The sequence below is a fragment of the Heterodontus francisci genome, unplaced genomic scaffold, assembly GCF_036365525.1.
Source record: "Heterodontus francisci isolate sHetFra1 unplaced genomic scaffold, sHetFra1.hap1 HAP1_SCAFFOLD_845, whole genome shotgun sequence".
Lineage (NCBI taxonomy): Eukaryota > Metazoa > Chordata > Chondrichthyes > Heterodontiformes > Heterodontidae > Heterodontus > Heterodontus francisci.
In genome coordinates this window covers 239,463-250,118 of record NW_027141316.1, presented here as the reverse complement: position 1 = coordinate 250,118, position 10,656 = coordinate 239,463, and positions in this window count along the sequence as shown.

Genomic DNA, 10,656 nt, shown 5'->3' with positions numbered 1-10,656 from the left:
ACACTCCTCACAGTAACACTGATATATCCCACACCCCTCAGTGTAACACTGATATATCCTACACCACTCACTGTAACACTGATATATCCCACACTCCTCACAGTAACACTGATATATCCCACACCCATCACTGTTAGACTGATATATCGCACACCCCTCACTGTAACAATGATATATCCCACACCACTCACTGTAACACTGATATATCCCACACCACTCACTGTAACACTGATATATCCCACACTCCTCACACTAACACTGATATATCCCACACTCCTCACAGTAACACTGATATATCCCACACCCCTCACTGGACATTGATATATCCCACACCCCTCACTGTAAGACTGATAGATCCCACCCCCCTCACTGTAAGACTGATATATCCCACACCCCTCACTGGACATTGATATATCCCACACCCCTCACTGTAAGACTGATATATCCCACACTCCTCACAGTAACACTGATATATCCCAACCCCTCACTGTAAGACTGATATATCCCACACCCCTCAGTGTAACACTGATATATCCCACACCACTCACTGTAACACTGATATATCCCACACTCCTCACAGTAACACTGATATATCCCACACCCCTCAGTGTAACACTGATATATCCTGCACCCCTCACTGCAACACTCTGATATATCCCGCACCACTTACTGTAACACTGATATATCCCAAACCCCTCACTGTAACACTCTGATATATCCCAGACCCCTCAGTGTAAACACTCTGATATATCCCACACCCGTCACTGTAACACTGATATATCCCACACCCCTCACTGTAACACTGATATATCCCACACTCCTCACTGTAACACTCTGATATATCCCAGACCCCTCACTGGAACATTCTGATATATCCCACACCCCTCACTATCACACTCTGATATATCCCACACCCCTCACTGTAACACTGATATATCCCACACTCCTCACTGTAACACTCTGATATATCCCACACCCCTCACTGTAACACTGATATATCCCACACTCCTCACTGTAACACTCTGATATATCCCACACCCCTCACTGTAACACTCTGCTATATCCCACAACCCACACTGTAACACTCTGATATATCCCAGAGCCCTCACTGGAACATTCTGATATATCCCTCAACCCACACTGTGACACTGATATATCCCAAACACCTCAATGTAATGCTCTGTTGTAAACCACACCCCTCACTGTAACACTGATATATCCCAAACCCCTCACTGTAACACACTGATATATCCCAAACACCTCAATGTAATGCTCTGTTGTAAACCACACCCCTCACTGTAACACTCTGATATATCCCACACCCCTCACTGTAACACTCTGATATATCCCAGACCCCTCACTGTAACACTGATATATCCCACACGTCTCACTGTAACCCTCTGATATATCCCAGACCCCTCCATGCAACACTCTGATATATCCCACACCCCTCACCATAACACTGATATATCCCAAGCCCCTCACCGTAACACTGATATATCCCACACCCCTCACTGGAACACACTGATAAAACCCACACCCCTCACTGTAACACTGATATATCTCACACCCCCCACTGTAACACTGATATATCCCACACCCCTCACTGAAACACTGATATATCCCACACCCCTCACTGGAACACTGATATATCCCACACCCCTCACTGTAACACTGATATATCCCACACTCCTCACTGTAACACTGATATATCCCACACCCCTCACTGTAACACTGATATATCCCACACTCCTCACTGTAACACTCTGATATATCCCACACCCCTCACTGTAACACTGATATATCCCACACTCCTCACTGTAACACTGATATATCCCACACCCCTCACTGTAACACTGATATATCCCACACCCCTCACTGTAACACTCTGATATATCCCACACGCCTCACTGTAACACTGATATATCCCAGAACCCTCACTGTAACGCTCTGATACATCCCCCACCCCTCACTGTAACACTCTGATATATCCCAGACCCCTCACCGTAAACACTCTGATACATCCCACACCCCTCACTGTAACACTCTGATATATCGAACACTCCTCACTGTAACACTCTGAGATATCCCACACCCCTCACTGTAACACTATGATATATCGAACACTCCTCACTGTAACACTCTGAGATATCCCACACCCCTCACTGTAACACTCTTATATATCCCACACCCTTCACTGTAACACTCTGATATATCCCACACCCCTCACTGAAACACTGATATATCCCACACCCCTCACTGTAACACTATGATATATCGAACACTCCTCACTGTAACACTCTGAGATATCCCACACCCCTCACTGTAACACTCTTATATATCCCACACCCCTCACTGTAACACTATGATATATCGAACACTCCTCACTGTAACACTCTGAGATATCCCACACCCCTCACTGTAACACTCTTATATATCCCAGACCCCTCACTGTAACACTCTGATATATCCCATATCCCTCAGTGTAACACTGATATATCCCAGACCCCTCACTGTAACACTCTGATATATCCCATATCCCTCAGTGTAACACTGATATATCCCAGACCCCTCATTGTAAATCTGATATCTCCCGCACCTCTCACTGTAACACACTGTTATATCCCACACCCCTCACTGGAACACTCTGGTATATCCCACAGCCCTCACTGCAACACTCTGATATATCCCACACTCCTCACTGTAACACTGATATCTCCCACACCCCTCACTGTAACACTCTGATATATCCCACACCCCTCACTGTAACACTGATATATCCCACACCCCTTACTGTATCACTCTAATATATCCCACACCCCTCACGGTAAGAATCTAATATATCCCACACCCCTCAATGTAAGACTCTGATCTATCCCAAAACCGACACTGTAACACTGATATATCCCACACCCCTCATTGTAAAACTGATAAATCCCACACCCCTCACTGTAACACTCTGATATATCCCAGACCCCTCACTGTAACACTGATATATCCCACACCCATCAATGTAAAACTGATATATCCCAGACCCCTCATTGTAAAACTGATAAATCCCACACCCCTCACTGTAACACTCTGATAAATCCCAGACCCCTCACTGTAACACTCTGATATATCCCACACACTCACTGTAAAACTGATATATCCCAGACCCCTCATTGTAAAACTGATAAATCCCACACCCCTCACTGTAACACTCTGATATATCCCAGACCCCTCACTGTAACACTCTGATATATCCCACACACTCACTGTAAAACTGATATATCCCAGACCCCTCATTGTAAAACTGATAAATCCCACACCCCTCAATGTAACACTCTGATATATCCCAGACCCCTCACTGTAACACTGATATATCCCAGACCCCTCATTGTAAAACTGATAAATCCCACACCCCTCACTGTAACACTCTGATATATCCCAGACCCCTCACTGTAACACTGATATATCCCACACCCATCAATGTAAAACTGATATATCCCAGACCCCTCATTGTAAATGTGATACATCCCACACCCCTCACTGCAACATTGATATATCCCACACCCCTCACTGTAACACTCTGATATATCCCACACCCCTCACTGTAACACTGATATATCCCACACCCCTCACTGTAACACTGATATACCCACACCCCTCACTGTAACATTGATATATCCCACACCCCAAACTGTAACACTCTGGTATATCCCACACCCCTCACTATAACACTGATATATCCCACACCCCTCACTGTAAGACTCTGGTATATCCGACAACCCTCACTGTAACACACTGATATATCCCACACCCCTCACTGTAACACTGATATATCCCACACCCCTCAATACAACACTGATATATCCCACACCCCTCACTGTAACACTCTGGTATATCCCACACCCCTCACTGTAACACTGATATATCCCACACCCGTCATTGTAACACTCTGATATATCCCACACCCCTCACTGTCACACTGATATATCCCACACCCCTCATTGGAACACTCTGATATATCCCACACCCCTCACTGTCACACTGATATATCCCACACCCCTCACTGTAACACTCAGATATACCCCACACCCCTCACTGTAAACACTCTGATATATCCCAGACCCATCACTCGAACACTGATATATCCCAGACCCCTCACTGTAACACTCTGATATATCCCACACCCCTCACTGTAACACTCTGATATATCCCACACCCCTCACTGTAACATTCTGATATATCCCACACCCCTCACTGTAACACTGATATATCCCACACCCCTCACTGTAAACACTCTGATATATCCCACACCCCTCACTGTCACACTCTGATATATCCCACACCCCTCACTGTAAACACTCTGATATATCCCACACCCCTCACTGGAAGACTCTGGTATATGCCACACCCCTCACTGAAGACTCTGGTATATCCCACACCCCTCACTGAAGACTCTGGTATATGCCACACCCCTCAATGCAGCACTGATATATCCCACACCCCTCCCTCTAACTCTCTGGTAAATCCCACACCCCTCACTGTAACACTCTGACATATCCCACACCCCTCAGTGCAACACTCTGATATATCCCACACCCCTCACTGTAACACTGATATATCCCATACCCCTCACTGTAACACTCTGATATATCCCACACCACTCACTGTAACACACTGATATATCCCACACCACTCACTGTAACACACTGATATATCCCACACCCCTCACTGTAACACTGATATATCCCACACCCCTCACTGTAACACACTGCTATATCCCACACCCCTCCCTGTAACACTGATATATCCTACACCCCTCACTGGAACACTCTGATATATCCCACACCACACACTGTTACACTGATATATCCCACACCCCTCACTGTAACACTGATATATCCCACACCCCTCACTGTAACACTCTGATATAACTCACACCACTCACTGTAACACTGATATATCCCACACCATTCACTGTAACACTGATATATCCCACACCCCTCACTGTAACACTGTGATATATCCCACACCACTCACTGTAACACTGATATATCCCACACCCCTCACTGTAACACTGATATATCCCACACCCCTCACTGTAACACTCTGATATATCCCACACCCCTCAGTGTAACACTGATATATCCCACACACCTCACTGTAACACTGATATATCCCACACCCCTCACTGGAACACTGATATATCCCACACCCCTCACTGTAACACTGATATATCCCACACCCCTCACTCTAACACTCTGATATATCCCACACCACTCACTGTAACACTCTGATATATCCCACACCACTCACTGTAACACTCTGATATATCCCACACCCCTCAGTGTAACACTGATATATCCCACACCCCTCACTGGAACACTGATATATCCCACACCCCTCACTGTAACACTGATATATCCCACACCACTCACTGTAACACTGATATATCCCACACCCCTCAGTGTGACACTGATATATCCCACACCCCTCACTGTAACACTGATATATCCCACACCCCTCACTGTAAGATTGATATATCCCACACCCCTCACTGTAACACTGATATATCACACACCCCTCACTGTAACACTGATATATCCCACACCACTCACTGTAACACAGATCTATCCCACACCCCTCAGTGTAACACTGATATATCCCACACCCCTCACTGTAACACTGATATATCCCATACCCCTCACTGTAAAACTGATATATCCCACACACCTCACTGCAACACTGATATATCACACACCCCTCACTGTAACACTGATATATCCCACACCACTCACTGTAACACTGATATATCCCACACCCCTCACTGTAACACTGATATATCCCACACCCCTCACTGTAAAACTGATATATCCCACACCCCTCACTGTAACACTGATATATCACACACCCCTCACTGTAACACTGATATATCCCACACCACTCACTGTAACACGGATATATCCCACACCCCTCAGTGTAACACTGATATATCCCACACCCCTCACTCTAACACTGATATATCCCACACCCCTCACTGTAACACTGATATATCACACACCCCTCACTGCAACACTGATATATCCCACACCACTCACTGTAACACTGATATATCCCACACCCCTCAGTGTAACACTGATATATCGCACACCCCTCACTGTAACACTCTGATATATCCCGCACCCCTCACTGTAACACTGATATATCCCACACCCCTAACTGTACCACTGATATATCCCACACCCCTCTCTGTAACGTTGATATATCCCACACCCCTCACTCTAACACTGATATATCCCACACCCCTCACTGTAACACTGATATATCCCACACCCCTCACTGTAAGACTGATATATCCCACACCACACACTGTAACACTGATATATCCCACACCCCTCACTGTAAGACTGATATATCCCACACTCCTCACAGTAACACTGATATATCCCACACCCCTCAGTGTAACACTGATATATCCTACACCACTCACTGTAACACTGATATATCCCACACTCCTCACAGTAACACTGATATATCCCACACCCATCACTGTTAGACTGATATATCGCACACCCCTCACTGTAACACTGATATATCCCACACCACTCACTGTAACACTGATATATCCCACACCACTCACTGTAACACTGATATATCCCACACTCCTCACACTAACACTGATATATCCCACACTCCTCACAGTAACACTGATATATCCCACACCCCTCACTGGACCTTGATATATCCCACACCCCTCACTGTAAGACTGATATATCCCACACCCCTCACTGTAAGACTGATATATCCCACACCCCTCACTGGACATTGATATATCCCACACCCCTCACTGTAAGACTGATATATCCCACACTCCTCACAGTAACACTGATATATCCCAACCCCTCACTGTAAGACTGATATATCCCACACCCCTCAGTGTAACACTGATATATCCCACACCACTCACTGTAACACTGATATATCCCACACTCCTCACAGTAACACTGATATATCCCACACCCCTCAGTGTAACACTGATATATCCTGCAGTCCTCACTGCAACACTCTGATATATCCCGCACCACTTACTGTAACACTGATATATCCCAAACCCCTCACTGTAACACACTGATATATCCCAAACACCTCAATGTAACACTCTGATATATCCCACACCCCTCACTGTAACACTGATATATCCCACACTCCTCACTGTAACACTCTGATATATCCCACACCCCTCACTGTAACACTCTGCTATATCCCACACCCCTCACTGTAACACTGATATATCCCACACTCCTCACTGTAACACTCTGATATATCCCACACCCCTCACTGTAACACTCTGCTATATCCCACAACCCACACTGTAACACTCTGATATATCCCAGACCCCTCACTGGAACATTCTGATATATCCCACACCCCTCACTATCACACTCTGATATATCCCACACCCCTCACTGTAACACTGATATATCCCACACCCCTCAATGTAAGACTCTGATATATCCCACAACCCACACTGTGACACTGATATATCCCACACCCCTCACTGTAACACTGATATATCCCAAACCCCTCACTGTAACACACTGATATATCCCAAACACCTCAATGTAATGCTCTGTTGTAAACCACACCCCTCACTGTAACACTCTGATATATCCCACACCCCTCACTGTAACACTCTGATATATCCCAGACCCCTCACTGTAACACTCTGATATATCCCACACCCCTCACTGTAACACTCTGATATATCCCAGACCCCTCCATGCAACACTCTGATATATCCCACATCCCTCACCATAACACTGATATATCCCAAGCCCCTCACCATAACACTGATATATCCCACACCCCTCACTGGAACACACTGATAAAACCCACACCCCTCACTGTAACACTGATATATCTCACACCCCTCACTGTAACACTGATATATCCCACACCCCTCACTGAAACAATGATATATCCCACACCCCTCACTGTAACACTGATATATCCCACACCCCTCACTGTAACACTGATATATCCCACACTCCTCACTGTAACACTGATATATCCCACACCCCTCACTGTAACACTGATATATCCCACACTCCTCACTGTAACACTCTGATATATCCCACACCCCTCACTGTAACACTGATATATCCCACACTCCTCACTGTAACACTGATATATCCCACACCCCTCACTGTAACACTGATATATCCCACACCCCTCACTGTAACACTCTGATATATCCCACACGCCTCACTGCAACACTGATATATCCCAGAACCCTCACTGTAACGCTCTGATACATCCCCCACCCCTCACTGTAACACTCTGATATATCCCAGACCCCTCACCGTAAACACTCTGATATATCCCACACCCCTCACTGTAACACTCGGATATATCCAACACCCTTCACTGTAACACTCTTATAGATCCCACACCCCTCACTGTAACACTATGATATATCGAACACTCCTCACTGTAACACTCTGAGATATCCCACACCCCTCACTGTAACACTATGATATATCGAACACTCCTCACTGTAACACTCTGAGATATCCCACAACCCTCACTGTAACACTCTGATATATCCCAGACCCCTCACCGTAAACACTCTGATACATCCCACACCCCTCACTGTAACACTCTTATATATCCCACACCCTTCACTGTAACACTCTGATATATCCCACACCCCTCACTGTAACACTATGATATATCGAACACTCCTCACTGTAACACTCTGAGATATCCCACACCCCTCACTGTAACACTCTTATATATCCCACACCCTTCACTGTAACACTCTGATATATCCCACACCCCTCACTGAAACACTGATATATCCCACACCCCTCACTGTAACACTATGATATATCGAACACTCCTCACTGTAACACTCTGAGATATCCCACACCCCTCACTGTAACACTCTTATATATCCCACACCCCTCACTGTAACACTATGATATATCGAACACTCCTCACTGTAACACTCTGAGATATCCCACACCCCTCACTGTAACACTCTTAAATATCCCAGACCCCTCAATGTAACACTCTGATATATCCCATATCCCTCAGTGTAACACTGATATATCCCAGACCCCTCATTGTAAAACTGATATCTCCCGCACCTCTCACTGTAACACACTGTTATATCCCACACCCCTCACTGGAACACTCTGGTATATCCCACAGCCCTCACTGCAACACTCTGATATATCCCACACTCCTCACTGTAACACTGATATCTCCCACACCCCTCACTGTAACACTCTGATATATCCCACACCCCTCACTGTAACACTGATATATCCCACACCCCTTACTGTATCACTCTAATATATCCCACACCCCTCACGGTAAGAATCTAATATATCCCACACCCCTCAATGTAAGACTCTGATCTATCCCAAAACCGACACTGTAACACTGATATATCCCACACCCCTCATTGTAAAACTGATAAATCCCACACCCCTCACTGTAACACTCTGATATATCCCAGACCCCTCACTGTAACACTGATATATCCCACACCCATCAATGTAAAACTGATATATCCCAGACCCCTCATTGTAAATGTGATACATCCCACACCCCTCACTGTAACACTCTGATATATCCGACAACCCTCACTGTAACACACTGATATATCCCACACCCCTCAATGTAACACTGATATATCCCACACCCCTCACTGTAACACTGATATATCCCACACCACTCAATGTAACACTGATATATCCCACACCCCTCACTGTAACACTGATATATCCCACACCCCTCAATGTAACACTGATATATCCCACACCCCTCACTGTAACACTCTGGTATATCCCACACCCCTCACTGTAACACACTGATATATCCCACACCCCTCAATGTAACACTGATATATCCCACACCCCTCACTGGAACACTGATATATCCCACACCCCTCACTGGAACACTGATATATCCCACACCCCTCATTGTAACACTCTGATATATCCCACACCCCTCACTGTCACACTGATATATCCCACACCCCTCACTGTAACACTCAGATATACCCCACACCCCTCACTGTAAACACTCTGATATATCCCAGACCCATCACTCGAACACTGATATTTCCCAGACCCCTCACTGTAACACTCTGATATATCCCACACCCCTCACTGTAACACTCTGATATATCCCACACCCCTTACTGTAAACACTCTGATATATCCCACACCCCTCACTGTAACATTCTGATATATCCCACACCCCTCACTGTAACACTGATATATCCCACACCCCTCACTGTAAACACTCTGATATATCCCACACCCCTCACTGTAAACACTCTGATATATCCCACACCCCTTACTGTAAACACTCTGATATATCCCACACCCCTCACTGTAACATTCTGATATATCCCACACCCCTCACTGTAACACTGATATATCCCACACCCCTCACTGTAAACACTCTGATATATCCCACACCCCTCACTGTCACACTCTGATATATCCCACACCCCTCACTGTAAACACTCTGATATATCCCACACCCCTCACTGGAAGACTCTGGTATATGCCACACCCCTCACTGAAGACTCTGGTATATCCCACACCCCTCACTGAAGACTCTGGTATATGCCACACCCCTCAATGCAGC